The 19,497-nt window shown below is 45.5% G+C and overlaps 2 protein-coding genes across 7 annotated transcripts in view; one reads left to right on the top strand and one right to left on the bottom strand.

The window, feature by feature from the left end:
* The window catches only part of LOC135916881 (adenylate cyclase type 8-like), a 729,759-nt gene that overhangs the window by 253,832 nt on the left and 456,430 nt on the right, over window positions 1-19,497 (bottom strand). The window lies entirely within an intron of this gene.
* Window positions 1-19,497, top strand: part of LOC135910420 (arginine/serine-rich coiled-coil protein 2-like) — a 45,702-nt gene that overhangs the window by 2,589 nt on the left and 23,616 nt on the right. Inside the window, exons 3-4 of one of the 3 annotated variants that reach the window (XR_011512872.1) lie at window positions 191-414; window positions 5,583-5,777. The gene's annotated coding sequence lies outside the window, so the exon portion shown is untranslated. Of the gene's footprint in view, window positions 1-190; window positions 415-5,582; window positions 5,778-7,311; window positions 7,381-19,497 lie in introns of those variants that run through there. The other 2 variants (XM_070535960.1, XR_011512871.1) reach the window with 2 other exon arrangements.

Here is a 19,497-nt window from a genome sequence, read left to right on the forward strand (position 1 = left end):
CAGTGCCTCTGACACGCACTGGACAAATTTGGTGCTATCTTTAACCAAGCAAGCCTCGCTTGCCTCCTTGCATTTCTCGATTCAATTTTCAATTCAATCAGTTCGTGTAAACAGTAAACACACTCACACTTTTGGCAGCGGCGGTTGCGGTCGCGAGCAAGTTGCTAATCTACTTCTACTTTTGCCACAGCATATGCGGAACAATCCACGAGCCGAAGCAAGGAAAGGCTATCACCTTTACACGTGCGGTGCCCAGCTGACCACCTCGTCACGATAGTGACTGGTCTGCTGCGTCTGCCCTCTACCGGCCAAGCTCCCACATATAAGCAGGCATCGCTGACGCTGTCGCTCACGTTTGGCAGCGGCGGTTGCGGTCGCGAGCAAGTCGCTAATCTACTTCTACTTTTGCCACAGGTTGGTCTTTTTTTTTCCTTTGCTTTCCAACCATATTTTTTTCTGTGCATACCGCTGCCGCTGCTGCCAAATTTTGTGCTGTTTACACAATGCCGACCAATGCTGAGTTGTCAAAAGAAATGGACGCTTTACGGGCTGAGGTTGCTGTGATGCGTGATAGCCTGAACATGTTTAATGAACTTTTCGAGACGGTTAAGAAGCAGAATATAGATCTTGCTGTTGAAAACAGGGCTTTCAAAGATGAAAATGTCGACTTGGCGCGCAGGGTTTCTGAACTGGAACAGTACTCCCAACTAAATAACGTAGAAATAAAAGGTGTCCCTGCAACTAAAGGTGAAAGCTGTCTTGCGGTTGTTCAGTCTATGGGTGATGCTATAGGATGCAAAATCGCTCCTGAGGATATCGATACTGCACATCGTGTACCAGCTAAAAAGGAAACAAATATTATTGCACGCTTTTGCTCCCGAGAAAAAAACTGAGTTCGTGAAAAAGGCACGCAAGGCTCGCTTGACCACTGTGAACCTTGGGTTTCCACAAAAGGATCAGAAGCCTTTATACCTAAATGAACATCTTACGCAAGAAAGAAAGCGGCTGTTTGCACAAGCTCTTGAGTTGAAAAAGGCAAGAGGCTGGAAACACCTCTGGACAGACCACTGCGTAATCAAGGCGCGAAAGACAGATGACAGCCGTGTGTACCGGATCTCTAGTGCGGGTGATCTTACTGTTTTCACCTAGCTTACTAGTGTTTGCGGCTGCATATCTTAAACCTGCTCAAGAATGTTTTCTTGTCAGGATCTTAAAAAACATTTCAGTGATGAAACTTCCAAGTTATCGCTAATACATTTCAATATTCGTAGTCTACGAAAAAACTATGATAGCCTCATAGCATTTCTTTCCATAATTAATCACAACTTCTCTTTTATCTGTCTATCTGAGACATGGTTGTCACCGGACGATAGAAATTTATATGCGCTACCAGAGTACAATGCAGAGTACTGCTATCGTGCTACGCCACGTGGCGGCGGATCTGCCATATTTATTAAATCATCATTGCCATACAAACGCCGCAATGATCTTGCCTTTTGTAATCTGATCTGCGAATCTATATGGTTAGAATTTGATCAGGGTGTTTTTTCAATTGATGGCCGGAACACAGTGTTAGCGTGCATTTATCGTTCACCATCATCGTCATACTCTGAGTTTTGTCTGCAGTTTGAAAAATTGTTGCACACTGTTGCGAACGAAAACAAAAATGTCATTATCTGCGGAGACATCAACATAAACATTATCGACCCTAATAGTCCATCATGTTCTGATTATCTTGCGTCTTTTCTTAGCTATGGCCTTGCTTCTCTAATCACTTCTCCAACTAGATGTGACATGACAGGATCTAATACGTTAATTGATCACATACTAACCAACTTTACTACAGATCATACGGCAGGAGTCATCGAGCACAGCATAACCGACCACTACCCTGTATTTTTGACTTTAGCTGGAGAAAATTCTAAAGCGACTGAAAAGAAAGAGAAAGTACATTTCGACTCTCAAAAATTTATTTCTATGATACAGTCAAATGACTGGACCGCAGTACTCTGTGAATCTTCCGCGGAAGAGGCTTATCAGTTGTTCTTGGCTGAAGTTACACGCTGCATTCATGAATGCACTACTACATCTATCCTAACTCGTTTCTTCAGTTCCCCTCGAAAACCTTGGGTCACGAAAGCGCTACTTCGATGTATATTGAAGAAAAATCGGCTCCACAAAAACGTAATTTGTCAACCATTTAACTGTGAACTTAAATCTCGTTTCAAAAAATATTCGAACACGCTTGCAGCAGCACTTAAATGTGCTAAACGAGATTACTTTCAGAACAAGATTTTGAATAATGCCAATAATACGAGGCGCAACTGGCAGGTCATTAACGAATTCTTAAATAATAAATGCCGTGAGCATGTAACGAAAATAAAAACTGAGACACATACATACTGCCACCCAGCTGATATCGCGAATGCCTTCAGCGAGTATTTTAGCAGTACTTGCGATTCTCAAACAGATCCCCCATTACCAACATTGCTTCGTCATCTTCATTCTTTTTACTTGCGACCTACGAATGCAAAGGAAGTTCTTCATGTTATATCTTCGCTTAGGTCTACTGGACCTGGCCTAGACTCTGTTCACCCATCACGTATCAAGTTAGTTTCTAATGAACTGTCTCCTATCATAGCCGATATTGTTAACAAAATGTTTAAAGCAGGCTTATTTCCCAGTTCTCTGAAAGTTGGTAAAATAACACCTGTTCACAAAAAGGCAATCGTGAACTTCTGAATAACTACAGGCCTATTTGTATTCTTTCATTTTTCAGTAAAATCATTGAACGACTAGTTCATACACGTTTATCATCCTACCTAGTAAAATTTAATCTACTATCACCTAAACAGTATGGCTTTCGGCAGGGTTGCTCAACTGAGCTTGCGCTTCTAACCTTTGCCGACAAAGTCAAGAAGGCAATCGACCAAGGCCTGCTGGTTGGAAGTGTATTCATAGATTTAACAAAAGCCTTTGACACCATTAATCACAAAATTCTAATGCATAAACTTGAATCTTACGGCATAACTGGCCCAGCACTTCAGCTTATTTCTAGCTACCTAACTAATCGTACTCAAGTTGTTCAGATTGACGGCAAACTCTCATCTGCTAAGAACATATATCAAGGCGTTCCTCAGGGCTCGATCCTTGGCCCGCTGCTGTTTCTGCTATTTATCAACGACCTACCTAATGTTCTAACCACTACAGACTGTATATTATATGCAGACGACACCACTATTTTTACTTGTGCTAATGATGTCGACGAACTACAGCAAAATGTTAACGTTGATCTGCATAACATAACCTCCTGGTGTCAAAAGAACATGTTGTGCATCAATCCTCTAAAAACGGTTTTTATGGTTTTTCATTCCTCCCCGACACTAATTTCGAACTCTATATCGGTGCGTCTTGAAAACAACTTAATACCAATATCTGTTAGCACTAAGTTTCTTGGCGTAGTTTTAGACAGGCATCTGAAATTCAATCTTCATGCGCAGTCACTTGTCCGTAAGATATCGTTTGGAATACGCGCCATAATCAAAACCCGCTCGTACTTTCAGCCACACATTATCCATTCCCTTTATCATGCACACATTCACAGCCATTTATCTTACTGCATATCAGCCTGGGGAAACACATACCTCGCTCACCTCAGCCAACTTCAACGCATGCAGAATCAGGCGATTCGCCTCATGACTTTCAGCCATTTCCTATCGAATGCAACGCCACTTTATTGCAGTTTAAACATTCATCCTCTTCATCAGCTCTTTCAGTTAAAGTTAACAATCGTGATCTATAAGTTATTTCGTAATATTGCACACATAGATGGCTTTGTTACTGAAACTTTTGTAAATACTAACACTACTCGGTTCTCTGAACTCGATAATCGTCTTTTGCCTAAAGTGCGCACAAACTATGGTAAGTTCACTACCACATTTTCGGGAATAAAACTATGGAATTCTATTCCACATACCATAAAATCATCCCCCACAGAGCACATATTCAAGAATCAGGTTAAGAAATACTTTATGCAGCAACTCTCTTCATCCTAACCACTGCCTTTGTGAGTGTAATCATAATTGACTTAGCTATTGTACTACACGTTTATTACTCATATTTTTATTGTATTTTACATTTGCATTGCTTGTTCACTACAGAAGTCTTCTTCGCAATTTTTTGCCTTACAGTTTTGAGTTCTTCTTTTTTCGCGCTGTTTCTTATTTAGTCTGTAATGCCACCGTAACCAATGTTTGATCTGTATTGTCTTTTTTATTTTTTCATGTATGGGAGTCCCCCTGACAGTTTGTAACTTTGGGACTCCCTGTGTAATGCTCATTTTGCATACAATTCTTGTAAATCTGACATCATTGATGAATAAACTTGAACTTGAACTTGTAACTTTTCAGGACAAAATTTGCGCAGCAAGGGAAGGGAAACCATACAACATGACTGTTGTGCATATGCTGCCTAATTTATTTTTGCTGAAAATATACGTGCATTGCAGTCCACAAGTGAATTGACAAAGGCACCCAGGCATTGGAGGCTTGCTTAGTTAAAAATACCCAAAATTTGTCTCGTATCTTTCAGGGTTAATGTAGGCTACTCTTTTGATCACGTGCATATTTGGTCCAATGTACATCGGGCACGCTGACTAGCCGGTGCCTCAGCATGCGCCTAGGAGAGCACCATAATTCACTCAAAGGACCAGTGTGCTCGTCTTATTTGACCATGCATTGACCTGACAAGCTGTGCACTAGATTTAGCTTGTTTATCTGTTTCGTTCGCCTATGGCAACCGACTGATACAACAAAATCAGTGAAGAATACCACAGCCAAAAATGGGACGTGTGTCAGTCGACGCTCATTATGATTGCATGACAAAGAGGAATACTCTCTAATGACGTGGCATAGCAACCACCATGCTTATTTATTAAATTATTTTTATGCAAGCTTGTTTGTCATGCTTCTACGCAATTGTTTTGCAACTTGTGCCCTCCCTCTGAAAGCAGTGCTCGGGTGTAAATGATAAAAAACCCCAGACATGGTGTGGTGTATTTCTTGAATGGGATATATGCCATCATTCACGAGGCCAACACATGCATGACATAGTAGGCTTGGAATGTATGAGAACTGTGCCCGTAGCTGATGCAAATATTCTATAACGACTGGCACTTGGATGTCTCTGGGATGCATTGGGTTGCCCATACACAAACACTCCTACGCTCATTTCCATGCCAAGTAATTAGTGAGAATTTCTCATTCACGCTAGCAATCCACAGACACTGCTGTCCTTTGTCAAGTGGAAACCGATATAGCTGAAGTGGTTCACGACATGTACACACGCCACAGCTGATCCATGTTGCACATTTGTTCAGCCAAGAGCAATTTCTGCTTACTGTAGTTACTACTGCACCCAAAGGCCACACAGTGGTTCCTCAACTTTGTGTGAACCGACAGCACATAAATTTTTCGCAGAACTAGCTATAACGTCTCCAGACCGTTCTGCAGCAAGTGATACAGCGTGTATTTCTGTGGTTGATTGCCAAGTTTTCTTAATTATCTGTCCTTTCTACCATGCAGGGTACACATGCACTTACTTCAAGATGACAACACTCCACCTCAAGAACAGCCTCTCCTCAGTGATAAGTAGCGAGATTAAATGAAAGGGAGATATCACATCCGTAACCAGGCTAATACTGTGTTTTCCTTTCATTTAACCTCCTTCTGCATTTAAGGAAGCGTTGATATGCCCAATAAATGTTTTTGTTAAATTTCTTTCGTTGAGTAATGTCTAACATGCAGCATATGTAGGGCCCATGTACATGTCAGAAGTGCTGCATCTTCACTGGACATACATGCATACAGGCTGCATATATATAGCACCAAAGATAGTCACGCAAAGGTAACATATTTAAATAAGGTCTGACTGCCATTGGGACACATGAGAAAATGTTACCACACGTGGTGGCCAATTTTGTTATAGGAGTAATACGAGCACCGGCAGTCTAATGTATAAGCTCATTAGAGATTCGCTAGGAAGACGTGAGAAAGTCACAAGAAAACTGCTTTGGAGCGCACATTAGGAAGACATTTCATGCTCACAAGAAAATCACTCGTCAAGAGTTCTACAGAAAGACGGTGGCCAATATGTTATAGAATGACATTAGGAATACATCAGAAAATTCCAAAGAAACTCATCAGAAAGTCTAATGGCTGTGATGTCAAAACTCGTCAGACTTTCATGTGAAACTCATCTCATATTTTCATAAGGGTAGGTACAGCCTACGCGAAACACCTTTTGTGCGTCGGATTAAACGTGCGCCTATTCGCAGTGCTCTTGTGGCCACCCAGGCGAAAATGTACATCCGCTCTTTCTCGAGTGCCGAAAGCACGAAACTGCAAGACGAAAATTGAGGGCAGATTTAATGCTATTAGGTCGACTACCATTTACCTTAAAGAAAGAATACTTGGCTCATCGCAAACAGCGGGGCTTCATAGAAAAGCGCTTGTCGCTTTAAACGTTTTCTTATAAAATACCAGCATCGTACACGCTTACATTAAATTTTATTCACCGCTGAAAAATGCACGCACGATGTAACTCTATGCGTGTTAGTTTGTGAAATCTTCATGTAGTTCGTCACGTATGGGTGTACTTACACGGGTCTGTGCACTCGTCTGTGAAAACTGTGACCTTTATGCGTTCTCGGACAATTCCAAGCAATTGCGTTTGCATATGCAACTGTTCACCTTCTGTGGGTTCCTGAACTCATGTACAGAATTTAGCTGACTGACAGCTTTAGGTGATACTTTCATGCCCCATTTTGTAGCAAATTTTGTGAAAACACTTTTTTTTTGCTGAGGAGTAGGCGGTGCCACCTAAATATGCCAACTTCTCCTATTACGTCATGTCAATAAACAAAAAAAGAAGGCTACATAGACAGACTAAAATTACCTGAAGAGGACAAACAATGCTTACTACCTTAAAAAATAACGCGGTCTGATAATATATGCACACATATTGCACCTTTCATGAGGGTCACATTGAAAGAATTGCGTTAACCAAGGTCTGGCATGCGTGAGTTATGTTACCAAACTAGTGAATTTTTTTATTGTATATACAATAACTCAGTGCGCTTTCGAATAGGCTACTTCGCGATTACTCCCTCTCACTCGTTCCACTTAAGTTCCGGTTATAAGTGAAAAATTTGGGAAAACATTTTACGATTACTTGTTGGAACGGTCGCGTAGCATTTCATAATATGTAAAACGACGTTTCACATGTCGGAACTTCTTTTTTCACTTTTTTCAGCACGCAGAACTGTTCACTCGAGTTCCAGTGAAATACCCACTATGCTCTGGATAAGTGCTCCACATACCTGTAAGTTCAGTAACATCGTAAGTAAGTAAGTATCAGTAACATCGTAAGTAAGTGGAACGATGTGGCGCATACTCCACCTTCTATTTGTACCAAGGAACCTTTCTTCTTTCAAACTGCTTGAACTTATAACATCCGGAAATGCGCGTCTTGAGCGCCGAAGGTGAAATGTTGAAATGATGATGATGATGATGAAATGATGGTGAAAAGAACACACGATTTCCTCAAACACCTCAGGCTGGGCACATTTTGCTAGTAATTCTGTGTGGCTAAATATGGTTCGGGAGCAATTTTACGTCGACTATGCTCTGCACCACCTCTGATGTGATACTCCTTACGCCTCTAGAGGCCTCTAAGCTAATACACTGGGCTGAACCTAACCAGTGTCAGCAAGAACACGAGAAATGGACCCATCGTGTAGGGTTGCAACGGTCGTCAACAGCATCCACATTAATGGATCAGCTCTCCTTTATCAATTAAAAAAAATGAGCTCATGAATAAATGTTCATGGCTTAAATCTGCTACTCATGTTAGCCTGGCGGTAAATAAATATATCGCGATTTTATTTTGAATTTGAGGCAATGACAGCCATTGCTGTCGAAGTGTAGAGGATTTTAAGCTGTCCTCTATAAATCTGAGCGTTGCTAACAGACAAGCCCGGTGCCTAGGTCCCGGGCTGGTATTTCCTGTTTCCAAAGTATCAAACGGATTGCACGTCACGAAAACAGCTGAAATATCAAACGAAAACATCTCGAAGGAGTTTCGATTTCTGCCGGAGCATCAACGACACGCGCACAAAAACGTCCCTTCGTAAGACGCACTGCCTTAGACGCAACCAAATACGGCGCGTGACTTCGGTAAACCGTTCAACGGACAACGTGCAACATTGCGGCAGAAAATGTTCCGCTCGGAAAAAGAAAATGACAAAAAAAACGAGGGTGATCAACGGTATTCATACGATAGTAATGCGTTACCATTTGTTTTCCCACGTAGAAGGCGCGGTGTCCAGCGTACCGTTTAACTATACAGCACACAAAACACGAACGGAGCGGAGCCCCTAACTAAAGCCACTACCTGAATGAGCGATGCACGCCCTGACTTGCCTGTGAGCGAATTGCATCTGCTGACGGCCTAGTGCCAAATGTTCGGGCCGCATTACAGGGTCCTTCAGGTGCCTCCTCCCCTTCCACTTGAGTCGGCCTCCTCTCTCCTTTCCCCCTCTTTCTTTTTTGCCATACACAAGCCGACAGTCGGATTTTCGTTCGCATTACCGTTTTAATGCTGACGCATTAAAAATGAGGCGGGGCTCATGACCGTAAACTTGACTTAAGGATCGGCTCCAGGATGGGAAAAGGCAGGGAAGAAATGTCACTTGCGGATGCTAGTCGGGGCAAAGGGGTCTGTGTTGACGTTGTTGCTTGTCCCGTGGGAGCGTGGCGACGCAATGTTTAAATTTCGGCTATATCCTCTAATAATGAACTAATTATGAAAAGAAGCTCGGGGTTAAATTCTTGCTGAGCGGCGCTCTAGAACTTCCAAATGTATACAATCGCAACTCGTGGTGGGGCCTATTGATGGGGGCCCTTTCAAGCTCTCGTATCTCGCCCAATTATCGGCCTAAGTATTTCTTTTCCCAGCGACCTACGTTTGTTTGCAGGTCGCTCTTCCCTTCACTTTCTCGCTGAAGTCCTTAAGCACGATAGTGTTCACTACAGTGATACACGACTACCGACTACACGACTAAATACACGACTACCGTATTTACTCGATTCTAAGCACCCCCTTTTTTTCACGATCGCGATGCCCCAAGTGAGGGGGGGTGCTCAGATTCGAAAAATCTAGAATTACCCCCCCTCCCTCTTTTCGCTGCGACATCACGACGAGATGGATGCGAGAAATAACATTTTATTTTGCAAACATTCAAAAGAAAAATCGGTGCAGACAGTGAACCCACCGCTTGTGTAGGATGCTCAGTCACTATCACTGCCACTCGAGTTCATCGCACCGCTTGAACCGCCGCTCTCGGTATCGCACAGCAGGTCGTCTTCCGTTCCGTCGAAGTTGTTTGTGATCGAGCACTTAAATGATTTGACCACAACGTCCACGTGGACCCTCTTCCACGCGTCCGAAAACCACTTTGCGATGGTTGATGGGGACGCTTTCTGCAGCTTTCCCGTCGGCGCCTCCTTCCGGTCAGGGTTTCGCACCCATTCTTCCTACTCCTGTCGGAGATTAGCTTTGAAGGGCTTGCTGACTGAAACGTCGAGGGGTTGCAGCACTGGCGTCATGCCACCCGGAATCACAACCACGTCGCTATTGATGTTCCGAAGCTTTGTCTTTACCTCCGGGGTCAGATGGCCGTGAAACGCGTCCAACAGAAGCATCGACCGCGTGCCTGCAGGTCCGCCGAGCAACGATTCCGGAGTGAGCAAGCGCGTTTGGCGGCCTTGGCTACGCGCTCTTGTTAACAAATAGGGGGGTGCTTAGATTCGCATGCAAACTTTCTTCCTAACTTTTTCGCGAAAATAGAGGGGGGATGCTTAGAATCGGGGGGTGCTTAGAATCGCGAAAATACGGTGTATTACGCGTTAAGAAAAAACCTTGAGAATGACCGACAATTAATTTCACAACGCTGCCCACCCCTGCCATGCGATAGCAGAACCCGTGTTTTTTTTTTTTTTTCCGAGCTGTTCCTCGCACCCGAATATCTGCTGGAAGGAACAGCCGCACAGAGACGTGACAATACACCACACAGTTTTTTTATTTTATTTTTCTCCTCACCAAGGGGCTCGAAGTTCTCGCGAAATTGGCAAGCAAGCGCCTCACAAACTTTCCCTTTTCCGACAGACACGCTCACATGTTGGTAGCTTCATGCGAACGCGATCGAACTCAAACTTCATTGCAGCTTGCGAACTTTTCCTCGGCAAGACAAATTAAATTCCGACACGCAAGGCAATTAAACTTTCTTTTTCATTTGATTTGCAATAATTTTTTTTTTCGTGAGAAACTTCGTAGCGGAAAGAACAAGCCTTTTCCAGGCGTGGTTTATTCCAGAGTTGGAATAAACTTCGACTTGAAAAATAAAGGTTCTAGGAACAAGGAAGCTACTACACTGTCCACGAAAATGTGTAATGGGGCCAGCCCCAAACCCTGAGGACCAGGCAAGCGTGGTTGGCACGGCGCTGCGGAAGGCCAGCGTCCTGAAGCGAGGACGCCGGCGGCCTAGGGCTAAGACGTTGCTCGCTCTTTTAATAAATATAAGTTGATTACTATACTACATACCATGAATTCTGTTTATCCATTTTAAAACATTCGCTTATTTGCGCGCTGTGAACTCGACAACCACCCCGCATGCGCACATAACGGGTAAATATGGTGTCGCAGTTGCAAACCGTGTAATTAGAGTTCTCTTCGCCATTTGAGCCTCAGTGAAGCTTCTTTGTTGCTTGCTGTCGACACAAACACACACACACAAACACACACACACACACACACACACGCACGCACGCACACACGCACGCACGCACGCACGCACGCACACACGCACACACGCACACGAGCACGAACTTCGTGGTAAATTTATGCCACGTTCACTGCATCCTTACTCCCTGCAACTCTGCGGGTGAATCTCGAAAAGGAAAGTACAATGAGGGCAGTTCACAGCTGCACCGCTTGTGTTTACGGTATAATTAGGTATACGCGCCACTCTGCGTGAAGAGGGCGTAGAATGAATACCATGCCAGCGGCGTTAGCGAAGCACGTTCTCGACCAAAGTGCAACTATTCCTCTTTAACTGCTGCCCGAAATGCTGGCAAACTTCTTTGTCCCGGAAAGAACGAAGTTACCCTACAGCGCTCAAAGCGAGTCGCCACAAATGCGCCCATTCCCCCCGCGGTGTAACCATTTACTCGCAAGTATACATGAATGTGCAATGCGCCAGCTGCCACCACAACGAGGTTCCCGTCACTGCTCCCGGTGGCTGTGTATACCGTGCCTAACTTGCTCGCATCTCCAAGCACAGTTTATTGTTATCGCTGCTCTAGTGTTTGCGTGACGATTTGTTTGTCCAGCCCAGCCAAAGAAAACTGGACGAGGGATGCTCTGACAGTGGCCGTTCCGCGGAATGTACGCAAATACGCACCCATTGGCTGCAATCTGCGCCACCGTGTTTGTGTGAATATGCGGTTGAGTCAGCAGGTCGATTCGGAACCTGCGAACTATGAATTAAATTATTTTGCTGTCCCTTTTTCCGCATGATTGATATGACGTTTCTGAATTACGCTATTTCTTCTTTTCTTTTTCTTTTTTGCTCGAGATGAATGCTCGAACACTCTATAAACAAAAAAAAAATACTGTCAAACTACATTTTATTCGCACTTTGGAACTTGTGTGTTTGTGAATCACGCAAGGATCCGGCCGCGTGTTTCTGTCAGCCGTGTCCGCGAAAAGAAAAAAAAGAAGAGTGGTAGTCTATACTACGGGTGGGCGAAATGTTCAAACTCTCGAAAACGAATCGAATTCATACATATATCATTCGTATTCGAAAACTAACTATTCGCTATTTTCGAGCGTTGAAACTAACCAAATAATTCACAACAACCAACTATTAAAGTCGGGTTGCTGTTCGCCGTCTGCTAAACAAAGAGTATACCACAAATTATCAGAAGTGAAAAAACGACAGAGGTTTTCGAAGCAGTGCAGAAACAAAACGGGTACAAACGTTGCTTTCGGTTTCGCGACGGAAGCCCACATGAAAGCCTGCGATTTCCATTCGTATTCGAAAAAATATTGATATTGGCCCACCTCCTGGTCCGTTCCGCAGCGGACTTTGTAGTTACTATCGCACTCAGTATGCTTTGCCAGGTGCTTTTGAGCTGTAGCACATATTGAGCGCGAGAGCACATTGTTCTTTGTGTGTTCATACATAAGAAACACGCCTTATCTGTCAGGCTCATAGATGCTGCTGTCTTATGCGCTTCGTAGTAAAGTTTAGTTGTCCCTCTATGCCTAAAATTTGCATCAGAAGTGGCGTCAGATCGAGGGTCCTACATGTTTGAAGGGTATTGCAAATTGCTACTTCGTTCATTTCATTTATTGGTCCTTAAGGGACCGGCGGACAGTACTAATATCTTCGTTAGCCTCTAAATTTAGCTGAGTGTTAAGGACGGCGATGACGGAAGTAACTTGGGAACTCCGTCTATACTTGTTTCGACGCGCCATCATCCGCACTCGCAAATCCATCCCCTCATAAGGACTGTTTGTCGCTGATAATGTGTCCGACATTACGATGTGCCTGGCATATGCTCTGACGAAGAGAATTTCTCGCGTAATAAATTTTCTGAATACGGGCCCAATTTCCGTTTCAGTACACCAGTAGGTGGAGGCGTAATGACGTCATGATACAATGGCGTGCGTCGTCCCTGCGGCCGCTGGAGCGGCCACACGCCAAAGCAGTTCGAAGAAAGAAAATGCGAGCTGCCTTGTTATGTATTCATTTCTCAGTTTTTCTTCGTGTACGTCATCATACGTAGCCTTATTGCTAGCCTTACGAATGTGTCTAGGCCTCTCTAAGTGTGCATCCACAGAATCCACAACCGCCATAACGCGTGACCGCCCTACATCAACGTACATTGCAGTCGATGCTCTTAGAGCCCACATTCGACATGTCGCAAGAACACGCATTCACCATCTTGCTTGCCTGCCAACAACTAGGCCGCATACGAGCTTTAGCCGTCTCCCGACTACTCACGGATCACTGCTACAATCGAATTACGTCCCAGCCGAACGGCCTTCATTGTCAATATGGTCTCTGCATTCACCTCGAGTGCACATTACCATTCCAGGCATCAAAAAGAAGGCACAAATGACGTCAGCAGCATTGAAGCCGGCAGCATTATTGCTACCACATGAAGTACACAGCGACTGCTCACATGTTTAGACCGATGGGTCGGTCATGCACTCCAGTTCAGCAGCTGCAGTATTTGACCCAGCAAAATCTACGGTGACAAAATTCAGCACATCGCACTTGACATCAACGACGGCTGTCGAGGTTGCAGCACTGCGTGCAGCGATTCAATTGATCAATCAGGAAACGCACCAGAAATGGTCCATCTCCTGTGATACCAAGGTCGCCCTCCAGAGTTTGCTCTCTGCATTACGCCGTGGACCCCCATGGACGACTCGTCCCGGACACATGAGAAACTTACCATCGGGCACGTTGAAACAGGACATGATATCCTATTTGAGTGGTTGCCAAGTCATTGTGGTATCCTTGAAAACGAGGGAGCAGACGCCGCCAGTCGGTCTTCACATAACAGTGGCGATTGCGTCGCTATTCCGATGTCAAGAACAGACGCAGCAAGGAAGCTCCATGCGCTTGCTCGCGAGCTTACGTTGGACCAATGGAATTCGGCAGACTTTAAAAACCAGCGCCTTTGTTCACTGGATCGTCATATGAAGCCCCGCCTTCGACATCGCTTACCACGACGGGAGGTAACTCTCATTTGCCACCCGTGGCTTGGCGTAGACTTGACTAATGTGCACTCATACCTCATCGGAATAGCCACACGACCTCAATGTGAAGCTTCTGTGTGATTGTCGTCATTTCGATGCGCAAAGAAAAGTCCTCAGCACCACGCTCGATAAGACTGACAACCATCCCCTTACGGATGCCAGAATTCTTGGACCCTGGTCCCAGCCGACGTCGGCCCGAGCTACTTTAAAAGCGCTAGTAAGGCTTTTAAAAGAATCAGGACTCACTGGAAAACTATAGGATGTGTGAACTGCCGTGCTCATTTTTTTAACATCTCCTATTTTCTAATCTTTCCTGCTCCTTACTCCACCCCCATGTGCAGATTGCCTGTAGCGCCAACGACATCGAAGCGATCGCCCTAAGAAGACGAGGTCAGGCGAGGTCACGAGTGGCGCGAGAGCTTACTGATTTATTATTTATTAATTTACAAAATTCAAATTAAACTGATTAAAATTTATTTCCTTTTAGCTTACTTTCCTTTCAAGAACACACGTTTTCCTATAACCGTTGCCCGTTTACTCGCCGGCTTTTTAGCCAATCCCGCGTAGTGGGTACGCGCGACGGTATACGAAGCAAGCAAGCAAGCAAGCAAGCTCAGCAGGCGCTGCCGACCAAAGAAGCAAATAAATAAATAAATAAGAACTTTGTGGAGATTGAGCTTCGGTGCTGGAACAACGTCTCGCTTTCTCTTTCTTTCAAGAGCTCCTGCGATTGCTTGGCGCCAACCGTCTGCGTACGGCCGCCTACCATCCCCAAACCAATGGCCGCGTGGAATGTTTTCATCGACATCTCAAGACAGCACTGATTATTTGTTCATGGCACGCCATCGCAGTGGGTTCAACGTCTACCAATGGTTCTTCTGGATACCCGGTGGGCCTTGAAGTGGGACATCGGGGGCTCGAGCGCGGAGCTCGCCCTACGGTACTCCACTCCCTCTTCCAAACGACTTCTTCGCACCACAACCGTCTTCGGCTGATCTTTCTACTCACGAATATGTGCACTTTCTTCGCGACCTCTTCCGGGATTTAAAACCATGTCCAAGTCGCCCAATTTCAGCACGCACACCTCACGTTTCAACTGACCTTACCAACGCAATCAACGTCTCCGTCCGCTATGGACCCGTTCGGCCTGCTCTCCACCCCCACTACCTCGAACACTTTCCCATACTGGAGAGACGCGAATCCAAATACATCGTGAACATACGTGGCAAAGCTGGCACTGTCGCAATTGGCCGACTGAAACCAGCCTACTGCGAGCCGCCTCCCACAGTGGCATCCCTCAATTCAGCCCCAGACGTCTCCTTTCCGGCCGGTGCTCAAGCTACTTCAGTCCGCCGAGTTTCATTGAGCTGCTGATATCGTTCGAAGACATTGCTGCTCTCTAGAGGGAAAGTTATGTAACGCCAGCGAAATAGACGCAATCGCCCTAGGAAAGAAGACGAGGTCAGGCGATGCCTAGGGTGGCGCGGGAGCTTAGTTGGCGCTCGAAACCGAAGAAATAATAATAACAACAATAAAAAAGATCAATTGACTTTGAGCTACGGTTATGAAACGACATCTAGTTGTCTCTCTACCTCAAGTGCTCTACGAGCCAACCGAACACTTAATCTTGTTAACCTCTCTGACTTTCACCTCTTCTTTTCCTTCCTTCGAACTTTTGCTCTGTGCCGCGTTCGCGGGGGAGAGATGAACCAGAAAAGACCATTGCGCGACGTGATTGAAGCCAGACCAGTCGGCCCAACACATTATTGTCACGTCAGAGGGCGCGGTAGATTTGAGGGCTCCCATTCTGCAGGGAGCATAGAGTTTCCTACAATAATTACTCGAGGAAATTCTTGAGCTGCAATCGTTGAACCACCACGGTAATGACAGAAAGCACATGGATTTGTTTGATCTTGGTGTTTGTGGACTCAGAAGTTTCTCGTGACTTTGCTAATAACGCTTTATATGCCTTCATTCTCGTGAATTTCTGAACAATCTATACTCTTCGAAGTGCCCGAGAAGCCGCGAAGACGCACGATCGCTACTGAGTGCAACGATTGAGCTTGTCGAGGTGGCCAAATCAAAACGCGCTAAGCGTCCAAAGGCACTGGCTTGCTTGCAATAAATTCATAAGGGAGTTTTATATCGCTTGTGGATGCATGCGTACGTGGCGTAAAATATCGGGCTTCTCTGCTAGAGGTCCTGTGCTCGAATCCTGTCATCGGCCAATTTTAGTAGTGCTGATTTAATTATGCATTGCGCCGTATATTGTTGAAAATGAGGAGCTCACAACGTCCCGAAGCCGGTTGAAACCAGAAGGACGATGTTTAGGCAAATACATGTACTTCCCATAACTCTCGTGCTCGCTAAACCGCTCCCATTGCAGCTTCCGTAGACACTAGCGCCAGAGTTCCCTCTGGTGATTATTAGATGAAACTCTGTGGCAAGGAAAGCTACACCTTAAAACACCCCTCTCATGCCCATCTTCGAGCAAGTGCGCATCAATTAAAAGCTACCGGAAATCAAACGTTCTCCGCCAAAACGCCGAATCTCGAAGGACACGTGCTGGGCCGACACTGTGAGGGGGGAACAATTAAATCGAAGAGTTTATTCTCACGGAGAGGCTCGCTTGCCAGGAGGCTCATTGCGTGACGTCATGCTGCCCTCCCATAGCTTTCATTTTCTTCCTCCATGGTCACGACGTCACAACGGTGTCGACGACGCCAGGACCAGCGTACGTTCAGATGATCCTTGGTATCAAATTATTATACCTAATTAATGTTTCCCAACCTACGCGCTTGCGAAGTGCTATTACAATCACGTGAGAGATGCGCGTGGTAGAGCCTCTGCAGCTTGGTAACAGGTGTCAGTATTCCTTTCACGCTACGTAATATGTAATTTCTTTTTCTCGAAGCTTGCGTGGCTTGGCGTACAAACAAAGGCTGCCTTGGGTATTTCTTTTGCGGGACAACGGTGGTTTCTGTTCAGAGCGACGCCGCTTGTGCGTAAAGCTGAGTGGGGTGTGCGCTCTCCTGCGCTGCAAGAACCAGCTAAATGCATTAGACTTTAGTTGCGTGCATATGCATCACACTCTAGCTATATAATCAAAATATTGCGCGCGACGTCGGGCTATTGCCATTGTAAATAAGCGAGCTCTTTCTCATGCAAATTTGCTTATAAGAACCCGTTGACATGGTCGTCGTTACAGGCAGTAAGGTGCATAGCGAAGAAGAGTTTTGTTTGAAAACCATGACATCAGCCGCAGAAAGATTGTTCGTTGCGTTCTTTCAAAGGACGATGCATTTTACCACATGCAGAAAGCTAATGCTGCTCCTTGTGTGGGTATGAAATGAGTAGTTATTACTTTCTCTTGGGCTGCTTTCTTCTTGTTTTGTTTGTTTAGTGTTGAGGAAGCGCGACTATTGCACATAATGTGTGCGTTCCGCGGTGAAGGATTCTTATTATTCGTGCGTCCTGCGAGCGATATGCGTACTCGCGTGCATGCGCACTTGAAAATCTCGCAAGAAAGGAGCCAGGACCGACGTCATGCTTGCTCTTCTAAAGCCGCATCGGAGGCAGGCGATTTGCTACGGTCTCTAAACGGCAACAAACAAACAAACAAACAAACAAACAAACAAACAAACAAACAAAAAATTGGGCTATTGCAATTTATGCCCGGAAGGTTGACGGGATTCTAATACCGCCATTTCCGTTTGCTCGCCTCTCCTAAATCTGGCGTTGCTTCGCGCATCCCTGCATCGGACAGCCGGCGCCATGCTTCTCTGCACGTCTAGAATTATTCATGACATTCTGCTGCATTTTCTTAACATCTATTTTTTCCTTAGATCGCGTAGTCTTATTCTTTCGTGTGACAAAAATCTCGCCCCAAATGCATCGTTAATCCAAACGAGCCAAATCGACCGGTTCCGAAAGCACGTGTAAATATCGTCAGGACCGACACGTGCAAACATCGTTACTCCCAGTTAGGATTGCATGAATAAACTTTGCACATCTCGCAACCGGCTGCTCCTGAGTACCGGCCACCAACGCATTCGAAAGCGAGCTGTAGGATCGTTGATCACAGCTATTTTTACATTTGTCGCTCATTGGATCGAGGCACAAGCTGGAAACTGCGGTCCTATACCCATACGTCACGCCCACGTGGTAGTGACTGCTATATGTGTCGTATGCGGCTGCTATGAGAACGTCTGCAAGCAAAAACGAAAAAAAATTGAGAACTACCTCCTGGCCAGCTCGTAAGATGGAATACGCCAAGCCTGTGAGGAAAGAACGCGCGTTACAGCGGATTCACTCTGCCAGCAACGAGGAAGCAAATGTAGAAACTCAGTGCAACAGGCGCAGTTGCGCCGACACGTGCGAACATCAGGAGGGAGTTTGCGAGCGAAATATTCTTTCTTTTTTTAAATAGCAACCGCGCGCAGGGTTTCAAGTACGCAGTTGCGGAACGCGAAGTTCACAAGACGGACGACTTGTTTATGCTTCCGCAAAGCATGGCTTCCCGTTACTTGTCTAGCTTTATTTATTTTTTGTCCTTTCTAGCGAGAAACACCGGTAGAAATGCTCTCGCTCGAGGCCGTGCTAGCCTCTCCGTGAATTGTGCTGGCGGACGTTAAGTGTGACTCAGGACAACGCATAGCGCACTTCGTGGGGCTAACGCAGCCGACGTCCATGTTGGGACCCCTCTCCTCCTTCCATTCAAACTGCATTTGAGCCTGCTATATAAGACCACTATTAACGTGAACCGCTCTTTGCGGTGTTATTCTGAAACGCGAACCAGGGCCAAAGCAAGAACCATAGCATCGTTGTGACTTACATGGTGCCGGTCCGGGTGGAGAGAAATCTCTCGGCCATGTTGCGGGGTGTACAGCGCAAGTGTATCGAAGACGAATGGTGTACCTCAAAGATAAGCGCTGCTCGGTTGCGCAATGCTTGCGGCAATTGGTTATCTCTCCGCGTTAAAACCTAAACTCACGTTAGACAACGCTCCGTGCAACACGCATGCAGCGTAGGAACAAATATCGCCTTGCAACTTAAGCCACTCGGGCCTGCCTCTCGTTGGTCGAACTCGGATACGTGGCGTCTCTTTGCCCTTTTTTTTATTTTGATTTTTCCAATACTAACACTTAATTGGTATGGCGAGCCTTTTATCAGTACGCGACACAAATGGCCTTCAATCTCTGATGTTCGGAGTGTCGTGAACCACCGATAAACGTGCCACCGCGCCAATGTGTTGCACGTATAGTTTCTACAAAACTCTGCAGGAGTTGCCTGCAGGAGGCGCGCTCTCTCGAGCTCCTCTCTCTCTCTCTCTTTTCATCCCTATACACCTCCCCCCAGTGCAGGGTAGCCAACCGGACGTGCGTCTGGTTAACCTCCCTGTCTTTCCTCGATTCTGTTTCTCTCTCTCTTTCTCTCTCTCTCTCTCTGCAGGAGACGCGAAATGAAACGCACCGCAGTGTTTACACTACGTGTACTGTATCGCTAAAAGAGTGCACACATTAGAGAGAGAGAGAGAGAGAGAATTAATGCCTCTCGGTTTTCTTTTCGTTTTTTTTCATCGTAATGAATATGTTCTTTTTTTCGGAA

Source organism: Dermacentor albipictus, chromosome 3 (assembly GCF_038994185.2).
Source record: "Dermacentor albipictus isolate Rhodes 1998 colony chromosome 3, USDA_Dalb.pri_finalv2, whole genome shotgun sequence".
NCBI lineage: Eukaryota > Metazoa > Arthropoda > Arachnida > Ixodida > Ixodidae > Dermacentor > Dermacentor albipictus.